This window comes from Canis lupus, chromosome 22 (genome assembly GCF_048164855.1).
Source record: "Canis lupus baileyi chromosome 22, mCanLup2.hap1, whole genome shotgun sequence".
Taxonomy (NCBI): Eukaryota; Metazoa; Chordata; class Mammalia; order Carnivora; family Canidae; genus Canis; species Canis lupus.
This window is the reverse complement of record NC_132859.1, coordinates 23,351,818-23,377,128: the sequence shown is the minus strand read 5'-3', so window position 1 is coordinate 23,377,128 and position 25,311 is coordinate 23,351,818. Positions and strand designations below refer to the sequence as shown.

Here is a 25,311-nt window from a genome sequence, read left to right as displayed (position 1 = left end):
GGTGATTTTCAAATGTGAACATGCAAGAGTAGTTGCTTTCTTTCTTTTCTTTCTTTCTTTCTTTCTTTCTTTCTTTCTTTCTTTCTTTCTTTCTTTCTTCTTTAAGATTTTATTTATTTATTCATGACAGACACAGAGAGAGGCGGAGACATAGGCAGAGGGAGAAGCAGGCTCCCTGCAGGGAGCTCAATAGGGACTCCATCCCACGACCCCAAGATCCTGCCCTGAGCCGAAGGCAGACGCTCAACCACTGAGCCACCCAGGCGTCCCCAAAAGCAGCTTTCTTAAACAGAAATTACCAGACCCCACCTCCAGAGATTCAGATTCTAATGTCCGAGGAGGAGCCCGACAGTCAGCCTCTCTAACTCGCTCCTGGTGTACTGTGACAAGGGCCGTGCCACGCAGAAGGGCTGGGATTATGCAGGGCTTTGAGCCCCACTCTGGCGCAGCAGCAGGAACATGGAGAGGAGATACCTTTGAGTGGAGAGCCATGCGTGTTCCCTGAATCTAATGAGATATCTGCATGTTCCACCCTTATGTCCCCTCCTGTTTCTTAAGCTCCAGCCTCTGCTCTGTGCTACTCCATTCCATGCTGAAAATGAAATCACTGTGAGGTAAGTGCTATCATTTACTGAGAGGCCACTATCGATTCATTGACAGCATACCATTCTGACATCACACTTAGTAAGGGGAACACTCTTATTACTTCCAATGTACAAATGAAAACCCAGAACTGACAGTGTTTCGTTAACAGGCCCCAAATCATTCAGGGGATTGAAATAAAACTTTAGAAGTCATTCTAACTAAGAGTGAGAGAGGTCTGTCCCTTAGGAAGCAGGAAGCCCAATGTGCCCCCCAATAAAACAAAACCCATCAGGCAGCAAAGAACCACATAATGAGCTTTTGCTGTCATTATTTTTCCAAGAGAAATGACATGAGATGGTACCTTGTTTAATGAAATCTTGGAAGCAATTCATTTCCTTTTAAAGCAGAACGCAATCGAGATGCTTTTGATATTTCTCTAAGAACCCCTGCTACAGGGCAACCTTCAAAAAACATCAAATAGAAGTCAGGGAAAATCTCTAGGTTGGCTATTAATTTCCTATCATGTGCACAAATGACCGATCTGTAGCTTATTTATTTGCAACTCTAACCCCCAGAGACAAAGCCTATCTGGCTCTGTTTGGCACTAGGTTTATTGCAGTTGGATAGGAAAAGTTGGAAACTGAAATGTCCAACCTATTATTTCTACAATCCATATGACAAATACCACGCAGCATTTAAGCTCTCATATTTTAAATAAGCTTTGGAATATTGAACATCGTGTACAGAATATATTATTAAATGAAAACAATCCATTTAGAACAATTTTTTAAATCATGCTTAGGCTGATGCCTTGGTTTGGGTTCCCATAGCAGCAGACTCTATGAGTTAGGAATTCAAATTCAAGGAGCTTGTTTGGGAGATGACCACAGGATACACTGATAGAGGAGAGGGGAAGTGAGAGAGGAAAAGGGAAGCTGCCAGTGAAGGTCACTTTGGTCTCTGCCATGCAAGTTAACCTTGTGGGCAACCCCACTAACTACTGGGAACTCTGGAGCCAAAGTAGATGACATTATGGCCTAGTTATCCCACGAGAGAGGTAAGGAATATGAGTTATTTATTTATTTATTTATTTATTTATTTATTTATTTATTTATTTATTTAATAGAGAGGGCATGAGTGGAGGGAGAGGCAAAGGGAGAGGGAGAGAAAAGTAGATTCCCCGCCAAGTAGAGAGTCCGATGGTGGGGGGGAGGCTTGATCCCAGGACCCTGAGATCATGACCTGACCCAAAACAGATGCTTGACCAACTGAACTCAGGCACCCTGAGATTTTTTTTTATTTATTTATTCATGACAGACACAGAGAGAGAAAGAGAGGCAGAGACACAGGCAGAGGGAGAAGCAGGCTCCCTGAGGGGAGCCTGATGCAGGATTCAATCCCAGGACCCAGGAATCATGACCTGAGCCAAAGGCAGACGCTCAACCGCAGAGCCACCCAGGCGTCCCAACACCCTGAGTTTCTTAAACAGTAATCTCTGTCAGGAGTTATTTAAAGGCTGCTCCCAGGGACCATTAATACTCTGGCATTTCCAGCTTGCCACAGATGTAGAATAGGCTCTGGCTGCCAAAACAAAAAATAAATAAATAAACAAAATAAAATGAAAAAACTCAAGGGAAGAGATGCAGATCCTGGCAGTTGGAAACAGGCAAAGATGATACCCTATTTAATGAGAGCTTGGATGCAATTCATTTCTATCGTGTGGTGGTAAAGGCTGAAGGAGAACTGGCTGAGTATTCTGTCTGTGATACCTGGATACCCCAGAGCCTAGAGCTCGAGGTAAAAGCTTAGGTATTATTAGTTTTTCACAAAGTGTGACCCCAGGGAGGAGTGAGGTAAAAGGAAATAAGGCAGAGAAAGTTTTAATCAGTGAAAATGTGCATGTCAAGCTGGTCATCCTTTGCTGACAAGTGTGCTTGATTGATTGATGTCACAAAGCTGCCTCTCCAGAGGGTGGATGAACTACTGCGTCGCAGGACAGTCTATCTTAAGGAAGGGAGGAAAAGACTTAGCCCTCAGCTTCTGTATCTTGTTGGTGAAAGGTTTCCCCATGACGCAGTAACTCCTGAACACTTCCAGACTCTGCATGTGGGGGCGCCAAGTAGGTCTCATGGCAAGAGGGAAGCCAAGAGTAGGAAGCGAGAGGCATCCAGTATGGGCAGAAGAGGGATTGCAGGGTGGACCTCAGTGACATTTGCTAGAGCCCTACATACTTAGCTACTGCAGTGGCAGCCCAGGGAGAAAAGCTGGCCAAGGGCCTCAGAAACAATGAGGGACAAGAAGATCTGAGGTATTGCCTAAGATATGGCTGACACGTTTTTGTTATGTTTGTGTGTACATACGTAAAACATACACCCTCATGTACAAACACAATCATATTTAACAGGCAACTGTTAACAAGAGATGGGGGTAAAGGTCCAACAAAGCTTTATTCCCTCCTATAATCTCTGATATATGCTTAAAGGTTTAAGTATTTTGAATTTTTAATGGGTAAAGATCAGGATGTGGACAGTTTTAGAAAGAGAGGCAGAGTAGTAACCATCTATTCTTCAAAGTAAAACAAAGCAACAAAAAATTAGTATTCTGTGTCTTACTTATGGACACAGACAAACATAAACATCACAAAAAGAAGACAAAAATTTGAATCTTTTAAGAGATTGTTTAGAAAGCAACTGTAAGTCACTTTTTTAAATGTGAGAGGTATACTTCTTGCCTTACGATAAAATCAGTCTCCAAATAATTTAAGAATATACTTTGTTTATATATCTTGCTTCGTTTATTCATTCACTCAATTAGCCAATAGCCGTTATTCATCAAATACCTTCTGAGCCCTTTCAATGGACAAGGTACTTACCACTCACTGTGATAACAAGAAGAATCAAAAAGAATTGCTACCTGCTAGGGTAGGTAAGATCAGTCATGTCAGTGACAATTAGTATTCCCTAAGTATCCAGATGTTTCCTTACCTTTTCCAGCCTCCATTGCAATGAAGTGGGGGCCATGTGACTAACTCTGTCCAATGAACTTTGAGCTGAAGTGAGGTGTGTCCCTGCCCAGCTAAGGCAGATGAGAACTTATATGACTCCCCCAGCTCTCGCTGACCCTAGAATGATGACTCTGGAGGCCACATTTTCCTAGATGACATAGCTACAAGAGGGTGAAGGACCATCAGACCTGCTTCGGATCTTGCATGGATAAGATATAAATCTTCCTTGTGTTAAGCTCTTGAGATTTCAGGGTTGGCAGCACACTAGTGCCAAGCTTAGCCTGACTAATACATAGACATATAAACAATTACAAAAATGTTATTACCATGTAATAACATAAAAAAAGAGGTAAATTCAATGTTTACCTCTAAATTTGTTTTAGTAGAAAACAAGGAGAGGTGAATTAATCAAGCTGGAGTTGCCAATTATACTTCCAATACTAAGCCATAATCCCCACATGGAGGAGCAGCTTTTCCTATGGCCTGGACTAAATACAGACCCTTTTCTTGATCTAGAATCCACAAAAACACCTTACAATCTTATGGGTTATTGTTATTTAGTAGAAATACCAGAGAAGCACATCCACTGCACTGACACCAAAATCCAAAGAGACTCACCAAATGATGTGCTTCATTCTGTGTGCTATTTCACTTTAGAAGGCATATCCTGACAAGCCTCTGACATTGTACTTTTAAAATTTTACAACATAGCAGACTCCTAAAATTTGCACTGCTTTTCTTCTACCCTTAATAAGACAGGACAACAAAGGCACATGACCTTTGTGATATTTTTCCCCAAATCCATAACCTCAGTCTAATCATGAGGAAACACCAGACAAACCCAAAGGAAGGGGCATTCTATAAAACATCTGGCCAGGACTTTTCAAAGTGTTAAGATTATAAAAACAAACAGTAAACAGCAACACAAGGGAAGACTGAGCACCTGTCAGAGATTGAAGGAAAACTAAGGAGCCATTATAACTCAAGGCAACATGGTATCTTGGATTGAATGATGGAACAGAAAAAAAGAGAGAGTAGTGGAAAAATTGGTGACATCTGATCTAAGGTTTATCAATAGTGTTGCACTGATATTTATTTCATAGTTTTGATAAATGTGCCATGGTTATGCAAGATGTCAAATTAGGGGAAGCTGAGTATATGGGACTTTCTATACTATCTTTATAACTCTTCTGTAAATCAACTATTAAATGGTTAAAAGTTGAAGGAAAGCAAGATAGAAAGGGTCTGGTTAATAAGGTTGAATATACAGAAAGAAAATAAAGGTACATGTGAGGAAGTGCATGTGTTTTTGTCTGTTGGTGGGTCTGTGTGATGCTGTGTGGGTCTGGGTGTGTGTATGTGGTCGGGGGACATCTGGTGTGTGGGGTGTGTGTATATATGTCTCTGGGTGGATGACTGTGTTTATGTGTGTATATGTTGGAAGAAGAGTGAATTTATATGCACACAGCTCTACTGTGAGAGAATTAACAAGCTAAGGTACTTGCATGAGAGTGAGCACAGTCTTAAATTTTGATCCTAGTCACCTTGGTTACCTCACCCTAGACCCAGTCTTTTAGTGAGGCTGCCAAGAAAAGCAAAAGATCACACAGGGGGCACCTGGATTTGAACCAGGGACCTCTTGATCTGCAGTCAAATGCTCTACCACTGAGCTATACCCCCTGATGGCAATAAGCTTCACACAAACACCTATTTCACTTTTATGAGTTACATCATACTTCATAAATACCTTTTATAGCTGATCTTCTTCTTGGATTTAAATTCGTCCTCAATTCCCTTCCAGCCGCACCAGCTCCTGCTTTTCCCAGAGCACATATGCTCATTCTCTTCCCAGCACCTTAAAGCTCAGTGTTATTCTCAGTATAGTTTTCCACTTTTTAAAATACACTACCCACTGCCCAGAAATCTCTGGGCACATCTATGAATGTTTTTTCCTCCACCCCCACATCGATGAATGTTTTAAGTATTATGGGTCACCAACGAGTATTGGACAGGGAGGGAACCTCAGCTGGGTATCCACACACTTCAGAGGTTCGTGTCTAACTCTGAAATTAGAGGCAAAGGTGGTGTATGTGCATTTATTTTTTTTTTTGTATGTGCATTTATTATATATTGTGTATGCTTTCATCAGATTTTCAAAGAAGATCTCATCCAGGATGAACTGTCTTATTTTACAGTCAAACAACAACAACATCTAGGTATTCCAAAGTCCACAATTCACCTTTGAACACTTCTGATTCCTATTCCCTTCGGTTCCAGTCTGGGGATTTTTAATCATGTGTATCTCTGAGATCGAGAAGAAAGGGCAAGGAAATCTCTGCCATTGCAACAAGGCCTGTTGCCTCCATGAAGCTGAGGAGTGAACAGCAGCCAGAGCCTCAGCTCACAAGCTCTCTGAGTGCTCAGACACCCATTCCCAGTCGCTCGCCCCTGAGGCCTTACAGGAACCTCAGATTTTGTACATAGTGGCCTCAAAACAAACTCGTCACCTTCCGCCCAAACCTGCACCTCTTCCCATTTTGCATTTTGTAATAATAACAGGTCATATATACTGGCCACTTGCTACATGCCAGACACAGTAATAAAGGTTTTACCCATAACTTCCCAGGGGATCATTAAAAAATGCCAGTGAAGTTAGGTATTATTATCCACATATTGATTTTTCAGGTAGGGAGACTGAAGCACAGAGTGGTCACACAGCTAGGAGGTGCTGAGTCAGGGATTCCAGTGTAGGCTCGGGACTCAGAGCCAGGCCTGCCTCCCTAACCATATGATCAGCCTCCTCTCTGTCTTGGTTGGACTGTGTACTCAGTCATTTGGTCAAAACACAATTCTGGGCTTCTCTCACCTTCTCTTCTCCAGTTCTAGTTAATCACTGGGCATTGCTGATTTTACTTCTGACGTCACTTAGCTCCACCCCACTCCTACCCTGGCAGTGCCACCACCCCTTAAATGGCCTCCCAGCCTCCAGCACTGGCAGCCATCCCCCTGTTGCTCCCAGAGCTGCCTGTTTTAAAATGGGGTCTATCTAGGTCACACCCCTAAAAATGCCTTCCCAAAAACTGCAAGTCTTTTAGCACGATATGCAGAGTTCTTTTCATTTGGATCCCTATCTGCCTCTTCAACATCATCTTCTGACACTCCCACATCTTATTTTGTGCTCTAGCTGCCTCCACTTGCATCCGTCTGGCCCCAGCCTCTGCCCAGGCAGCCTTGTCTGCCTGGAACTCCACCACCACCCCCATACCCCTTCTTCCACTCCACCCTCTGTCCTGTGAGATATTATTCATCTTTGCAACTGTAATTTGCCATCAGCAACTCAAGGAAGCCTGCCTTAACCTTCTAAACGGAAGGAATCACTGCCTCCTCTGCATGCTTGGTGGTGGCACAGCTCCGGGCAGTTCACGTCACTCTGATTTTGTACTTTGCAGGCCAACTTCCTGGTTGAGAGCACACTGAGGCCTAGTCACCTTTGGGTTCACACTTGGCACAGTTCTGGCTCATAGTAGGTGCTCTGTGTGTTGTTCAGGCTCATCTAAAGACGCAGCATTGTCTGGGCTGTGGGCAGGGGTTAGACGCAGACCAAGGTCTGACGTCTGGCCCACACCGGGGTCCTGAGTGAAGGCACCCACGCTGGGAGTACGAGGCTGCAGAAAATGAATTGGAGGTGGAAAGGTAATAGAGATTCCTCAAGCTTTAGAGCAGGAAAAGAGTGCAGCTCCCTAAACTTCGGGCCCATTCATGCTCACCTCTAGCAGTGTTTTGTGAATGAAGACTTTCACTGAGTTGCTGGATTGACCCTACAGTCCTGGTACTTTGGGAGCATTACTAAGTGGAATTTTGTCACAAAACTTTTAACACTAGAACAGTATGAGTAGCATCATGGAGTCGTCAAGGCTGTGTGCTCTGACTCCAAATTCTAGACCTTCTCTTTGTAGACTTTTGAACATTAGCCGATTACTGAACATCTCTAAGTCTGTCTCCTCATGTAAAATGAAGATTCTGGTGGTATGGTATGTTTCTTGTGAAATTTAGGAGAGAAATGGAGGAGTTAATTGATGTAAAGAATTTAGACTAGTGCCTGGCATATATACAAGGGACATTAGTTATTATTCAGCCTTGAGCTACAGAAAATAATTAAGCCAAAGTCCATCTATATTATTCGGAAGCAAAAACTGGAGTGTACAGGGGGCACCTGGATTTGAACCAGGGACCTCTTGATCTGCAGTCAAATGCTCTACCCCTGAGCTATACCCCCAGTGATAGAAGCTTGTTTTTATAGTCTATCTCTCTCTCGACTCTCTGGTTCTGAAACCTCCAATGACTCAGGGGAGCTATAATTAGAGAGAATGCTGCCTGGAAGGAGTCTGGGCATTACAAGCCTTAGAAATTTATTATGAAAAAAGACAGGACTCCTGAGAACAAAGCTCTCGGAGCCCAGAAACTCTTCTTATGCTTCCCAATACTCAGAGCCTGTCTGTCCACCCTATCTCACATAAAGCGAATCTCAGTGCCAGGTAAAAATCATCAGGTTTTTCACAAATGGCAACGTCAATATAATGCCTGTCATACTTCCTTTATAGCCAGCACTCCTAGCAACTGAGATTCTCATTCCTCTTAATGACTTCACAGAACTGAGCTCATAATTGGCACTCCATAGATATTTGTTACATTGAATTGATTCTGAAAAAAAAAATGTATAAATAATGATTGGTGTGAGATAGCTTTTCCATAACTGTAAGATGATTTTAATCTTACAAAGACAGATGGTCAGTGAGTTGGATTCTTATGTAACATAATTTGCCTGGAACTTGGAATATTGTCAACTCCAAAAGGTCATTTGATGAAGAGAAACAAGGCTCCAAACAAGAGCCTTTAATCGGTTAAGTAAATTATTTATCCCAGTCCTACCTACCACCAAAGATTCCTTTTCAACTTCCAAACACAACCGCAATTAAGGCCACCTGTATTTCATGTCTGTAACCCCTCTTACTTGCATTCCCTGCAGTTTATAACTTTGACCAATTCTTTTTGGAAGCATTCTTTTCTTTTGACTGCAATACTTTGATGAATTCCTGATCATGGCTTTATATAAAGACATCTCTCACCCTAATAAACTGTTCAAGTCCTCCTTATGGAACTCTTGCATGCTTAAACCTATTGAGAAGTCTCTCTTCTGCTGATTTCCCAGATCACATACATTTTTCAGGTCTTTTCAAAGGATCCTAAATTGACGATGGCCATTTTGTGTCAGGCAGGGTTGTGGTTGGTTGGGAGTTAAGACAGGGGAGAAACTCCATTCTATTCTTTTTCTCCTCTGCCTCAGGCTGGATTTGAGAGCCAAGAAGAGAATCACAATGCATGTTTTGCTCATTGTTCTTTTCTCACCTGAAACATCAGTGGGAGTTGAGATTTTAGCAGTAACAAATGTAGTATATGCTTCATATCTAAGAACCAGCACTGGAAGGGATTTGGAGATCATTTATTCCAACCACTTCTTTCGCAGACCAAGAAAACACAGATGGAGGGAAGCTGTTTAAAGTTGCAGGCATATCTGGGTGGCTCAGTCAGTTATGAACACGACTCTTTATTTCAACTCAGGTCACAGTCTCAGGGTCCTGAGATCAAGCCCTTCCTTGAGCTCTGAGCTCACCAACAAGTGTGCTTGAGATTCTCTCTCTCCCTCTCCTCCTACCCCTCCCCCAGTACGCATGCCTTCTTGCACACACTCAAATAAATGGATGAACCTTTTAAAAATAATAATAATAAATAAGTAAATAAAGTCACAGATATATCAAAGCAGGATCAGAACCAAGGCTCCACTTACTACCAGCTCCTTGGAGACCCCCAGTGCCAGGAACAATGTGTGACTGTTTGTGGGATAAACATCAAACTTACCATCAACTGAGAAAAGGAGGGTAAACTGAAAAAGAACAAAGACCTTTATTTGGAGACTCAGAATTGCAATTTGGGGAGCGTAAATTCCAGATGGAGTAGTCAGAAAAGTATTCTGTTCCTGTGGGAAAAGCACAGGATTTTTGTGAGAAAGAAGGAAGGAGGGATCACATGATTTAGATAAAGAGAAGAGGAAAAATCTGGGACTGACTGGTTAAGCTGCTTCTATCTTATTGAAATTACTTTATTGGTTCTATCAAATAAAACTGTCTCTCATATGTTGGAGCCAACTTTACCGTCCTCATAAGATCTAAATACAGGTTGCTCTATCAAAATGTTATCACCCTTACAATAAATAAATTGAGGCACAGTGAAGTTAAATACCTTACCTAAAGTCACACAGCTGGTAAATTTAGCTATGTGTGCCCAGAGTCATCTTGGAAATCCTCAAAGGTAACCACAGTGTGATGGTTAATTTTATGTGTCAACTTGACTGGGCCACAGAGTGCCTAGATATTCAGCCAAACATTATTATTGGTGTGTCTGTACAAGTGTTTCCAGATGAGATTAACATTTGAGTTAGAGATTAAATAAAGCGGATTGACCCTCCCTTTTTAGATAGGGGCCTTATCCAATCAACTGAAGGCTGGAATAGAACAAAAAGTAATAGGGACCTCCTCCTGCCTGACATCTTTGAACTAGGACATTAGTTCATTAGTTTCCTGCCTTCAGAATCAAATTGGATATCAGCTCTTGGGGTTTGAGCCTGCTATCTTTCTGCATGGTACTCATACCATCTGGTCTCAGGTTTTTGGACTTAGACTGGAACTTCTCATCAGCTCTTCTGGGTCTTCTGATTATTGACCACAGATCTTGGGACTTTTCAGCCTGATGGGTCTTTCTCAGGAGAATCCTAATATACATAGCAAACTCTGGGAAGAATAGTTGGGTCTGCACTGGCCTTGAGGATACCGTCCATATTTGTTGAGATTTCGTATACCTCAGGAAGTGCAGAACAGCTGCACCTACCCTACCTATAAACGAGGGGATCAGGAATGATGGTTGAACTGACCTGCTGCTGTACTCTTAACTTCTCTTCCCTTTATCAACATGTGAACTGTCTCTCATTGTCAAAACATAAGTAAAAGTTAATATGTGTTTTAATTTTAAGTTATACAAACCAAGTAATCTAACCTGAGCTCCAAAGCCCATCACTGAAAGATTTGCATCAGAACTACAGAAGAGGAGATGATAGCACAAAACATCTTGCAGAAAACTCAGGAAAACTGTGGCAATCATTCAAAATATGCTCAACTACAGAGTTTGGGAAACTGGGTCTTCCTACTATTTTCAGATCCTATAGGACTATTTCATAACTAGAATGAATTAAAATTTAAGTTTCAATAATCAGAAGGCTTTTTCCCCTTATATTAAGGATTTTCCCCCTTATATTCCTTTTTAGTTGAACTCTTGTTTCACTTTTTCATCCTCAGGGTTTTTGTTTTTTTGTTTCTTTTTTTACTATAAAATGGAGATATTGTCATTAGAAGAGCTCCCTAATCTTTTCCAATCCCAACAATGTATGACTGACAAATTCAAAATTTAGCTTCTAGTAGGGAGACTGGGTCAAAAGTACAAGTATAACCCAAAAAATGTCAGAAAAAAAGTTATTCAAAAGAAAGGGAATATGTTTCTATGGGCATAAGATTTACCATCAACCTTACTACCCTGATTTTTCCTCATTTTTTTCCACATAAGACATTTTTCTTATAAATACCTATCCTCTAGGAAAAGATGCTCAGCATCACAATCATAAAAGAAATGCAAATCAAAACCACAATGAGATACACTTTACATCCCTTAGGATGGCCACTATCAAAAGAACAGAGAATAACAAGTGTTAGTGAGGTGGAAGAGAAATTGGAGCCCTCATACACTGTTGGTGGGAATGTAAAATGGTGTAGTCATTATGGGAAGCAGAATGGTGGTTCCTCAAAAAATTAAAAATAGAATTACCATATGATTAAGCAATACTACTTTTGGTATATATTCCAAAAGAATTTAAAGAAGAATACTGAAGAGATAATTTGCACACCCATGTTCACTACAGCATTATTCACAATAACCAAGAGGTGGAAGCTACCCAAATGTCCATCAACAGATGACTGGATAAAATATGGTATAAATATACAATGAATATTATTCAGACTTGAAAAAGGAAATTCTACCATTTGTGACAAGATGTATCAGCCTAGAGGAATTTATGCTACATGAAATAAGCCAGACACATAATGACAAACAATTCCCAATCCCACTTTCATGAGGAATGTACAATAGCCAAACTCATAGACCTATAGAGTACATAGAATAGTGGTCACCAGGATCTGAGTGGAGGGAGAAATGGGGGAAATGCCAGTGAGAAGATACAAACTTTCAGGTAAGCCAGATGAGTAAGTTCTAGAGACCTAAGTACAACCTTGAGCCAAAAATACTATATTACATACTTAAAAATTTGAGACAGTAGATCTTATTATGCTAAGTGATTTTACTGCAGAAGAAAAAATCTATTAAAAATAGGTAGATAGATAAATAGTTAGATATAAATTTAGAAATAAAGGGGGTGAGAGGAAACTTTTAAAGGTGAAGTGATGAATGTTTATAGCCTTGAATGTGGTGATAGCTTTGAGTCTGTACTTATTTCCAAACTCATCCAGTTGTTGTATATATGATACATGTATACCTTTTTTATGTCAATCATACCTCAGTGAAGTAGTTTAGGGAAAGAAGAAAAACATAGTTGTCAAGGGCTGAAGGAAGAAAGGAATTAATGTTTAATGGATATAGAGTTTCAGGTTCACCAGATAAAGAAGTCTTAGAGATCATTGCACACAATGTGAACTTAATATAACACTAATGAACTGACCCTTAAGAATGATTAGAGAAAAAAAAGAATGATTAAAATGGTAAATTTAATGTTATGTGTTATTTCAAAAAAAAGAAAAGGAAACCCATGTCCTAATATTACAAAGAACTTGAGTAATGACACAAGCCACCTCAAAAAACCAAACACATGCCCTATTGTAGAAATGGCAGGCATACTAAGATCTTATATCACTTGATGAGAAGCTACTCTATAACCTCCAGCTTAGTGAATAGATTTTGCCTGATTCACAAACCAAGACAAATTCTTCCTGTAACTCAATAGCAAACCCAAATGCCTTTGTCTGCTCCGGCACGGCCTACAACTGCCTGGCATTCTTTGTTCCCCAGATTGTCACTGCATCATTTATTTTAGCCCCTTTTCATTACCCACTTAACAAAAAAAGCAAAATGAGGCTAATTTTCTATACTTTCTATACTATCCAGTAGCCTCTGGGTTTTGCCCCACAATCAAACCTGCAAATCCACCTGTCCTGTGCCCAGGTTTTCTGCTCTGTCCATACCCAATCTAGGGATGTCATCCAAGTTGTTATTATGCCTTCAGCTAGATTAAAGAAAGTTGGGGGCTGGTGCATGTTAATTTTACTAAATTTGTGGGGGGAAGGGGCATGTCCCAGTCAAAAGGCACCCACATGAATTGTCATGGGGAAGATTGGCCAAATGATATTTTTAGTAATTGCTTTGCAGTTTACATCTCCAGAGCCTTCAAGAGAAAACCATGTGCTCTGCTATAGCTCTGAGGTCACAGTAAGTTCTGGTTTTTACTTTAAAACTCACAAATTCGCCATCTCCTTCTCCCTTCTTCTCTTCCCTTCTTTCTTTCTTTCTCTCTCACAAAGTAATCTAGATTCAATCTCCTAGGGTTCAATTTATTCTGCAAATGAAACAATCGTCCTTTTACAAGGACGATTCAAGCCACTCAGATTGCAGTGTTTCAGTGCAGAAGTTAAACTTTCCAGTATAGATGTGCCTTATTTATGGGAGAGTTTGTTCCTTACAAGTTACTGTGTGACAACCACAGTCCTGTGTCCTTCTATGAATGCCTTTGCTTATTTGTTTCATGAAATATTGTCTTTGCTGGCATATATTTCCCCTCCTTAAGTTTTCCTAAAAATCTTCCAAAAGTAGCCAACCTGGCAATAATCTCTTTGACATCAGCCTTAGAAATATTTTTCTAGATATGTCCCCTTAGGCAAGGGAAACAAAAGCAAAATAAAATATTAGAATTACATCAAAATAGTTTTTTGCGGGGGGGAGGAGCAAGATGGCGGAAGAGCAGGGTCTCCAAATCACCTGTCTCCACCAAACTACCTAGAAAACCTTCAAATTATCCTGAAAATCTATGAATTCGGCCTGAGATTTAAAGAGAGACCAGCTGGAATGCAACAGTGAGGAGAGTTCGCGCTTCTATCAAGGTAGGAAGACGGGGAAAAAGAAATAAAGGAACAAAGGCCTCCGAGGGGGAGGGGCCCCGCGAGGAGCCGGGCTGAGGCCAGGGCGAGTGTCCCCAGGACAGGAGAGCCCCGTCCCGGAGGAGCAGGAGCTGCACCGACCTTCCCGGGCGGAAAGGGGCTCGCGGGGAGTTGGAGCAGGACCCAGGAGGGCGGGGATGCCCTCGGGTTCCCTGGGACAGTAACAGACACCTGCGCGCCCAGGAGAGTGCGCCGAGCTCCCTAAGGGCTGCAGCGCGCACGGCGGGACCCGGCGGGACCCGGAGCAGCTGAAGGGGCTCGGGCGGCGGCTCCGCGGAGGGGGCTGCGCGGCCCCGGGAGCAGCTCGGAGGGGCTCGGGCAGAGGAAGAGGCTCCGTGCGGAGGGGGCTGCGCGGTTCCAGGAGCAGCTCGGAGGGGCTTGGGCGGCGGCTCCGCGGAGGGGGCTGCGCGGCCCGGGAGCGCGAATCCACCAGCGCAGGCTCCGGAGCACAGGGCGCCGGGACACAGCCCAGGATCCGGCCTCCCCCGGGACAGGCAGAGGCCGGGAGGGCCCAGGACAGCAAGGACGCTCCTGCCCCAGCTGAGCACATCAGCGGCCCCACCCCGGAGCCTCCAGGCCCTGCAGACGGAGTTCCTGCCGGAGCTGAATCCAGGTTTCCAGAGCTGCCCCGCCACTGGGGCTGTTCCTCCTGCGGCCTCACGGGGTAAACAACCCCCACCGAGCCCTGCACCAGGCAGGGGCACAGCAGCTCCCCCAACTGCTAACACCTGAAAATCACAACAGGCCCCTCCCCCAGAACACCAGCTAGACGGACAACTTCCAGGAGAAGCCAAGGGACTTAAAGAACACAGAATCAGAAGATACTCCCCGGTGGTTCTTTTTTTGTTTGTTTGTTTTTGTTTTTGTTTTGTTTTGCTTTTTGATTTGTTTCCTTCCCCCACCCCCTTTTTTTCTCCTTTCTTTTTCTTTCTCTTTTTCTTCTTTTTTTTTTTTTTTTTTCGTTTTTTTTTTCTTTTTCTTCCCTTTTTTTTTCTCTTTCTCTTTTCTTTCCTTCTTTCTCTCCTCTCTTTTTCTCTTTTTCCCAATACAACTTGCTTTTGGCCACTCTGCACTGAGCAAAATGACTAGAAGGAAAACCTCACCTCAAAAGAAAGAATCAGAAACAGTCCTCTCTCCCACAGAGTTACAAAATCTGGATTACAATTCAATGTCAGAAAGCCAATTCAGAAGCACTATTATACAGCTACTGGTGGCTCTAGAAAAAAGTATAAAGGACTCAAGAGACTTCATGACTGCAGAATTTAGAGCTAATCAGGCAGAAATTAAAAACCAATTGAATGAGATGCAATCCAAACTAGAAGTCCTAACGACGAGGGTTAACGAGGTGGAAGAACGAGTGAGTGACCTAGAAGACAAGTTGACAGCAAAGAGGGAAACTGAGGAAAAAAGAGACAAACAATTAAAAGACCATGAAGATAGATTAAGGGAAATAAACGACAGCCTGAGGAAGAAAAACCTACGTTTAATTGGGGTTCCCGAGGGCGCCGAAAGGGACAGAGGGCCAGAATATGTATTTGAACAAATTCTAGCTGAAAACTTTCCTAATCTGGGAAGGGAAACAGGCATTCAGATCCAGGAAATAGAGAGATCCCCCCCTAAAATCAATAAAAACCGTTCAACACCTCGACATTTAATTGTGAAGCTTGCAAATTCCAAAGATAAAGAGAAGATCCTTAAAGCAGCAAGAGACAAGAAATCCCTGACTTTTATGGGGAGGAGCATTAGGGTAACAGCAGACCTCTCCACAGAGACCTGGCAGGCCAGAAAGGGCTGGCAGGATATATTCAGGGTCCTAAATGAAAAGAACATGCAACCAAGAATACTTTATCCAGCAAGGCTCTCATTCAAAATGGAAGGAGAGATAAAGAGCTTCCAAGACAGGCAGCAACTAAAAGAATATGTGACCTCCAAACCAGCTCTGCAAGAAATTTTAAGGGGGCCTCTTAAAATTCCCCTTTAAGAAGAAGTTCAGTGGAACAGTCCACAAAAACAAAGACTGAATAGATATCATGATGACACTAAACTCATATCTCTCAATAGTAACTCTGAATGTGAACGGGCTTAATGACCCCATCAAAAGGCGCAGGGTTTCAGACTGGATAAAAAAGCAGGACCCATCTATTTGCTGTCTACAAGAGACTCATTTTAGACAGAAGGACACCTACAGCCTGAAAATAAAAGGTTGGAGAACCATTTACCATTCGAATGGTCCTCAAAAGAAAGCAGGGGTAGCCATCCTTATATCAGATAAACTAAAATTTACCCCAAAGACTGTAGTGAGAGATGAAGAGGGACACTATATCATACTTAAAGGATCTATTCAACAAGAGGACTTAACAATCCTCAATATATATGCTCCAAATGTGGGAGCTGCCAAATATATAAATCAATTATTAACCAAAGTGAAGAAATACTTAGATAATAATACACTTATACTTGGTGACTTCAATCTAGCTCTTTCTATACTCGATAGGTCTTCTAAGCAAAACATCTCCAAAGAAACGAGAGCTTTAAATGATACACTGGACCAGATGGATTTCACAGATATCTACAGAACTTTACATCCAAACTCAACTGAATACACATTCTTCTCAAGCGCACATGGAACTTTCTCCAGAATAGACCACATATTGGGTCACAAATCGGGTCTGAACCGATACCAAAAGATTGGGATTGTCCCCTGCATATTCTCGGACCATAATGCCTTGAAATTAGAACTAAATCACAACAAGAAGTTTGGAAGGACCTCAAACACATGGAGGTTAAGGACCATCCTGCTAAAAGATAAAAGGGTCAACCAGGAAATTAAGGAAGAATTAAAAAGATTCATGGAAACTAATGAGAATGAAGATACAACCGTTCAAAATCTTTGGGATGCAGCAAAAGCAGTCCTAAGGGGGAAATACATCGCAATACAAGCATCCATTCAAAAACTGGAAAGAACTCAAATACAAAAGCTAACCTTACACATAAAGGAGCTAGAGAAAAAACAGCAAATAGATCCTACACCCAAGAGAAGAAGGGAGCTAATAAAGATTCGAGCAGAACTCAACGAAATCGAGACCAGAAGAACTGTGGAACAGATCAACAGAACCAGGAGTTGGTTCTTTGAAAGAATTAATAAGATAGATAAACCATTAGCCAGCCTTATTAAAAAGAAGAGAGAGAAGACTCAAATTAATAAAATCATGAATGAGAAAGGAGAGATCACTACCAACACCAAGGAAATACAAACGATTTTAAAAACCTATTATGAACAGCTATACGCCAATAAATTAGGCAATCTAGAAGAAATGGACGCATTCCTGGAAAGCCACAAACTACCAAAACTGGAACAGGAAGAAATAGAAAACCTGAACAGGCCAATAACCAGGGAGGAAATTGAAGCAGTCATCAAAAACCTCCCAAGACACAAGAGTCCAGGGCCAGATGGCTTCCCAGGAGAATTTTATCAAACATTTAAAGAAGAAATCATACCTATTCTCCTAAAGCTGTTTGGAAAGATAGAAAGAGATGGAGTACTTCCAAATTCGTTCTATGAAGCCAGCATCACCTTAATTCCAAAGCCAGACAAAGACCCCGCCAAAAAGGAGAATTACAGACCAATATCCCTGATGAACATGGATGCAAAAATTCTCAACAAGATACTGGCCAATAGGATCCAACAGTACATTAAGAAAATTATTCACCATGACCAAGTAGGATTTATCCCTGGGACACAAGGCTGGTTCAACACCCGTAAAACAATCAATGTGATTCATCATATCAGCAAGAGAAAAACCAAGAACCATATGATCCTCTCATTGGATGCAGAGAAAGCATTCGACAAAATACAGCATCCATTCCTGATCAAAACTCTTCAGAGTGTAGGGATAGAGGGAACATTCCTCGACATCTTAAAAGCCATCTATGAAAAGCCCACAGCAAATATCATTCTCAATGGGGAAGCACTGGGAGCCTTTCCCCTAAGATCAGGAACAAGACAGGGATGTCCACTCTCACCACTGCTATTCAACATAGTACTGGAAGTCCTAGCCTCAGCAATCAGACAACAAAAAGACATTAAAGGCATTCAAATTGGCAAAGAAGAAGTCAAACTCTCCCTCTTCGCCGATGACATGATACTCTACATAGAAAACCCAAAAGTCTCCACCCCAAGATTGCTAGAACTCATACAGCAATTCGGTAGCGTGGCAGGATACAAAATCAATGCCCAGAAGTCAGTGGCATTTCTATACACTAACAATGAGACTGAAGAAAGAGAAATTAAGGAGTCAATCCCATTTACAATTGCACCCAAAAGCATAAGATACCTAGGAATAAACCTCACCAAAGATGTAAAGGATCTATACCCTCAAAACTATAGAACACTTCTGAAAGAAATTGAGGAAGACACAAAGAGATGGAAAAATATTCCATGCTCATGGATTGGCAGAATTAATATTGTGAAAATGTCAATGTTACCCAGGGCAATATACACGTTTAATGCAATCCCTATCAAAATACCATGGACTTTCTTCAGAGAGTTAGAACAAATTATTTTAAGATTTGTGTGGAATCAGAAAAGACCCCGAATAGCCAGGGGAATTTTAAAAAAGAAAACCATAGCTGGGGGCATCACAATGCCAGATTTCAGGTTGTACTACAAAGCTGTGGTCATCAAGACAGTGTGGTACTGGCACAAAAACAGACACATAGATCAGTGGAACAGAACAGAGAATCCAGAAGTGGACCCTGAACTTTATGGGCAACTAATATTCGATAAAGGAGGAAAGACTATCCATTGGAAGAAAGACAGTCTCTTCAATAAATGGTGCTGGGAAAATTGGACATCCACATGCAGAAGAATGAAACTAGACCACTCTCTTTCACCATACACAAAGATAAACTCAAAATGGATGAAAGATCTAAATGTGAGACAAGATTCCATCAAAATCCTAGAGAAGAACACAGGCAACACCCTTTTTGAACTCGGCCATAGTAACTTCTTGCAAGATACATCCACGAAGGCAAAAGAAACAAAAGCAAAAATGAACTATTGGGACTTCATCAAGATAAGAAGCTTTTGCACAGCAAAGGATACAGTCAACAAAACTCAAAGACAACCTACAGAATGGGAGAAGATATTTGCAAATGACATATCAGATAAAGGGCTAGTTTCCAAGATCTATAAAGAACTTCTTAAACTCAACACCAAAGAAACAAACAATCCAATCATGAAATGGGCAAAAGAGATGAACAGAAATCTCACAGAAGAAGACATAGACATGGCCAACATGCACATGAGAAAATGCTCTGCATCACTTGCCATCAGGGAAATACAAATCAAAACCACAATGAGATACCACCTCACACCAGTGAGAATGGGAAAAATTAACAAGGCAGGAAACAACAAATGTTGGAGAGGATGTGGAGAAAAGGGAACCCTCTTACACTGTTGGTGGGAATGTGAACTGGTGCAGCCACTCTGGAAAACTGTGTGGAGGTTCCTCAAACAGTTAAAAATATACCTGCCCTACGACCCAGCAATTGCACTGTTGGGGATTTACCCCAAAGATACAAATGCAATGAAACGCCGGGACACCTGCACCCCGATGTTTCTAACAGCAATGGCCACGATAGCCAAACTGTGGAAGGAGCCTCGGTGTCCAACGAAAGATGAATGGATAAAGAAGATGTGGTTTATGTATACAATGGAATATTACTCAGCTATTAGAAATGACAAATACCCACCATTTGCTTCAACGTGGATGGAACTGGAGGGTATTATGCTGAGTGAAGTAAGTCAGTCGGAGAAGGACAAACATTATATGTTCTCATTCATTTGGGGAATATAAATAATAGTGAAAGGGAAAATAAGGGAAGGGAGAAGAAATGTGTGGGAAATATCAGAAAGGGAGACAGAACATAAAGACTGCTAACTCTGGGAAACGAACTAGGGGTGGTAGAAGGGGAGGAGGGCGGGGGGTGGGAGTGAATGGGTGACGGGCACTGGGTGTTATTCTGTATGTTAGTAAATTGAACACCAATAAAAAAAATAAAAAAAAAAAAAAAAAAAAAAAAAAAAAAAAAAAAAATAAACTTCACAACGACCCTATGACATAGAAAAAAAAAAAAAAAAAAAAAAAAAAAAAAAAAAAAAAAAAAAAAATAGTTTTTTGCACAGCGAAAGAAACTATCAAAAAATACAAAGAGGCAATCTACTAAAATGAAAGAAGATATTTGTAAGTGATATATCCAATAAGGAGTTAATATCTCATATATATGTGTGTGTATATATATATATAATATCTCATATATATGTGTATATATACACATATATGTGTGTGTGTGTATATATATATATATATATATAACTTACATAAGTCAACACCAAAAAAAAATATATATATATATATACCCAAATAATCTGATTTAAAAATGGGTGGAAGTCCTGAATAGACATTTCTCCAAAGAAGACATCCAGATGGCCAACAGACACATGAAAAGATGCCCAACATCACTCATCATCAGGGAAATACAAATCAAAACTACAATGAGATATTAACTTCACATATGTCAGAATGTCTAGAATCAAAAAGATAAGAAATAACAAGTGTTGGTGAGAGTGTAGAGAAAAAGAACCCTCATGCACTGTTGATGGGAATGCAAACTAGTACAGCCACTGTGAAAACAATATGGAGGTTCCTCAAAATACTAAAAATAGAAATGCCATACTATCAGTAATTCCATTACTGGTGGTGCCTGGGTGTCTCTCAGTTGGTTAATGGTTTGACTCTTGGTTATGGCTCAGGTCATGAGCTCATGAGTGGTGGGATCCAGGCCCACATCAGGCTCCATGCTCAGCAAGGAGTCAGCTTGAAGGTTCTCTCCCTCTTCCCCTCCACCCACTCTTCTCTCTCTCTCTCTCTCTCTCTAAAATAAATACTTAAATATTAAAATAATAATAATAATAATTCCACTACTGGGCATTTATACACAGCAAACAAAAACATTAATCCAAAAAGATAAGTGCGGGAACCCTGGGTGGCGCAGTGGTTTAGTGCCTGCCTTTGGCCCAGGGCGCGATCCTGGAGACCCAGGATCGAATCCCATGTCGGGCTCCCAGGGAATGGAGCCTGCGTCTCCCTCTGCCTATGTCTCTGCCTCTCTCTCTCTCTCTCTCTCTCTCTCTGTGTGACTATCATAAATAAAAAAAAAATAAAAAAAAATAAAAAAAACAAAAAGATAAATGCATCGCTATGTTTACTCCAGCATTATTTACAATAGCCAAGATATGGAAGCAACCTAAGCATCCATCAATAGATTAGTGGATAAAGAAGATGTGATATATATGTAATGAAATATTACTCAGCCATAAAAAAGAATGAGATCTTGCCACTTATAACAACATGGATGAACCTAGAGAGTATTAGTGAAATAAATCAGACAGAAAAAGACAAATATTATATGATTTCGCTTATATGTGGAAACTAAAAAATAAGGCAACTGAACAAACAAAAGAAGCAGGAACACTCATTAATAAGAGGCAAAACTGGTATTTGCCAAAGGGTTCAGGATAAGAGGATGGGCAAAATAGGTGAAGGGGAAAGGAGACACAGGCTTTCAGTTATCAGAATGAATAAGTCATGGGGATCAAAGCCATAGCATAGGGAATATAGTCCATGATATGGTTAATAGTGTTGTATGGTGACAGATGGCAGTTACACTTGTGGTGAGCATAGCGGAACACATAGAATCGTCGAGTCACTATGTTGTACACCTAAAACTAATGTAACATTGTGTGTCACCTATACTTCAATAAAAAAGTGTTTAATTAAATAGAATAAAAATTAGGCAACCTGCCAATTGTTTGGCTAGCACACTGGATATACGGTTATTGAGAGGATAAGGAGAATAATTTAATTCATAGATGTGGTGGCTTGAATGAAATCAACTGAGCTAAGCTGGAACTACATCTCCCAGAATTCCTTCCTCTGCATGGTTCTGGGCTGAGTCTGCACCCACAGGAAAGTGTGCAAGAGATATGAAGGTGGAGGGAAGTGTTTACGCTGAGATAGGACGAGGTAGGGCAGCTGCCATTGTGGCATTCACTCATATGCACTGATTTCTGGGCCTACTTTGTTGACTTTGGGCAGTCCCAGGCCCATAGTTCTGTCCACTTCCTGCTGGACCTCCTTAGCTTCTCTGAATCCTGGGCCATGTTCTGGAGCAGCACTGGAGTGAAACATGCCAGCAACTCACCCACGTCATTGAAGTTGGAGGGTTGGAGGCATTGAGAGACTGATGAGGGTTCCAGTTTGTCCTTTTTCTCCCCCACTTCATGTCCGTCTTCCCTCTCAGACTGCTGGCCTCATTGACCTCAGGTAGGTACCAGACCCAGGGCACCAGACTTATGCATACTGCTCAATTAGCTCCCACAACTGCATAAAGCCTCTATAACAAATCCTTTACATTATGTATATTGTTCTGATTCAATCCCAACTAATTACTGGAGGAAATAAGTCAGCAAACGACATGTAGAGGCTGAAATTCTTTGGTCTGACCAAATCATTCTCTATAACGACATTCTCCCATACGATGGCTGAAGAGAAGGATAATGGCTCCCAGACTTCAATTTGTCATTTTTCTCTGGAGCCTCACTGTGAGCAGCACCCAGAATTGCTTCTGGCCTCCCTTGAGATCTCTCTTCCTAGTCATACCTTACCCTTATCTGTTGGTTCATGTCTGTTTAGAGTCACTTTATATCTGAAATATATCAAATCATAATTTCTTGCCACAAAGATAGGGGTTTTTTTTTTTTTTTCATTTCTCATTAAGCTTTATCTAGCAGCAACTGAAAACTATAGATCTAAGAATCTCTCCTTTATGGTATGGAAAAGAACAAGGGCTAGCTATCAACCCCCCAGCTCCGTTCAATCAGACCTTGGGGCAAGTCCCTGAATCTCTTGGAATCCTCCTACCTTTATCTGCCGAGATAAAGAACTGGAATTGATCTCTCAAGACCCCTCCAAGTTCAAACATTCCATTCAAAATACATCTTCTAAGGAACACTCCATATACACTAAGAGAAGCTTCATCTTTAAAGGAGCTGGAAGTAAATATTTCCAGAAGCAAATATATGGATTTTTGTACACTTTCAAAGATATGTCAAGCCGTAGACACAACTGTATAAAAGCATATTTCAGAATGAAACTCAGAGTAAATTTAACATTCAATGACTGTAACTAAATTAATTCTAGTTTTTAGTATATTTGTTCACATGGTTTTTAGCATACTTATTCATGTGGTTTTATTTTATTTTAAGATATTTATTTATTTATTTATTTATTTATTTATTTATCTATTTATGAGACAGAGAGAGTGTGCACAGGCGCCAGAGCAAGAGAGCAAGAGAGCATGAGCAGAGGGCAGGGAGTGGGAAGCCTGATAAGGGGGTTGATCATGACCTGAGCAGAAGCCAGACACTTAACAAACTGAGCCACCCGGGTGCCCCAAGTTTTTGTTTTATTTTGATAGTCTTGTTTTTTATTTTTTTATTTTTTTATTTTTTTTAAAGATTATTTATTTATTTATTCATAGAGACACAGAGAGAGAGGCAGAGACACAGGCAGAGGGAGAAGCAGGCACCATGCAGGGAGCCGGACGTGGGACTCGATCCAGGGTCTCCAGGATCCCACCCTAGGCTGCAGGCAGCACTAAACCGCTGCGCCACCGGGGCTGCCCAATAGTCTTGTTTTTTAAATGCATACTGCCTCAATCCTATTTGGAAGGGTGTGAAATATAAACTGTAAGGAAATCATTAAAATATTCCAGTAGCTCTGAAGGAAAACTACTATAGGTTAAAACTCCTTGCTTATGTCCCCTGGGAACAGCAAGTTAATGCATTATTTAAGGTTGCTGGGAAGCATACAGTTCTCAAAGGGCCTCGATTGACTTCTGGGAAGTGAATTTGGCTTGGGGGAAAAAAAACAAGCATAAAGTTTTTCTGACTTTATCAACTTCACATGGATTGAAATAGCTTTAGTCTTTGTCTTTTAGGACAACTTCCTCATCTACCTGGGTCCTCCATGCTACCCCAGCTAACATGTATCTAGAGCCAGGTGCCCACTTTGTGTGAAGGACACCAGACACAAATGTCTGTCTAGTCCTCCCCACCCAAGGATGGAGAGTTGTGTACCTCACTTTATCACCAGTCTCTGCCCAGTGATGGACAGGCCCCTGCTCCAGAACCAAACCCAGGGGCCAGAGCTCTGCCCTCTATGGACGGATGGCCCAGGTACTTGGCTGCCTCCCTTCCCAAACCTCCTGGCATTGCCTGTGAGTCCATGTCTTGTGGATAAGGAAAGGTAACTCAGAGGGCAAAACTAAAAGCCCAGAAGGCAGAGTCAAGATGCATGGAAAATCATGACAGTAGCACTGAGCCCTAACAGGGAATCAGTCATGCCCCTTGCTAGATTCTAGAACTGTCACGTGCCTCCTGTTTTCCCTCTTTTTAAACTGGAGTGTCTACTGTGGTTATCCTGTGCTTGTCCCACAATAGTGGGACACATGATCAATCTCTTCAGTTCACAGGTCTTCAGATTGAGAAGGATGATACCCAAGGAGAAGGATTTGAGGAGCTATATCCAAGGAGCCTCATTTGCACTTGCACCTTGAGCTGAGCTTGATTTCATAATGGGATGAGACTTTTGTAGAAACTTGGGAGGAGTGAATGTATTTTGCATGTGGGAAGAATATAAACAGTTGTGGTCAGAGGACAGATTGTGTTTTAAAACATATTTTAAAACATGACCCCAATATTCTTCATCACTTCTCCCCTTGAAAAGTAGTCCCCTCCACTTGATTCTAACCAGGTGCTCAGAACTTCTACAACCCACAAAGCATGGCAGAAGTAATATTGCAGGACTTCTGAGAGTAGGTCAGAAAAGAACATGTGGCTTCCACCTATTTTGGGGGATTCTAGCTCTTGGATCCCAGCTACTAGGCTGGGAAGAAGCCAATGCTGCCACATGGAAAGATCACATGAGGGTATTCAGGCCAACAGCCCCAGCTACAGTGAACAGGTCTTTAGATCATTCTAGTCCCAGCTGGCAAGTCATCCCCAGCCTTCAAGTCTTCCCAGCTGAGGCCCCAGATAATGCAAAGCAGAGATAAACCATCTCCATCGTGCCCTTTCTATATTCCTGACACACAGAATTCATAAGTATAATAAATAGCTGTTGTTTTGCACATTGGCTTTGGGATGGTTTATCACGTAGCAATACATAAGTGGAACTCCCTGCCCACGTTCCCTGTCATTGGTGTAGCTGTTGGGACAGTCTACCACTCTAGGCCTTAACCAGGACTGAAGACTGCAATGCCCTGGGGTCCTAT

General features: G+C 41.4%; 1 protein-coding gene and 2 non-coding genes across 3 annotated transcripts in view; all 3 read right to left on the bottom strand.

Annotated features, from left to right (window-relative positions):
* CPNE4 (copine 4) overlaps positions 1 to 25,311 on the bottom strand; it is a 665,006-nt gene that overhangs the window by 599,819 nt on the left and 39,876 nt on the right. The gene's annotated exons all lie outside the window — the stretch shown is intronic.
* On the bottom strand, positions 5,198 to 5,269 carry TRNAC-GCA (transfer RNA cysteine (anticodon GCA)). The gene has a single exon. It is a non-coding gene; the product is annotated as a tRNA-Cys (tRNA).
* TRNAC-GCA (transfer RNA cysteine (anticodon GCA)) lies at positions 7,794 to 7,865 on the bottom strand. The gene has a single exon. It is a non-coding gene; the product is annotated as a tRNA-Cys (tRNA).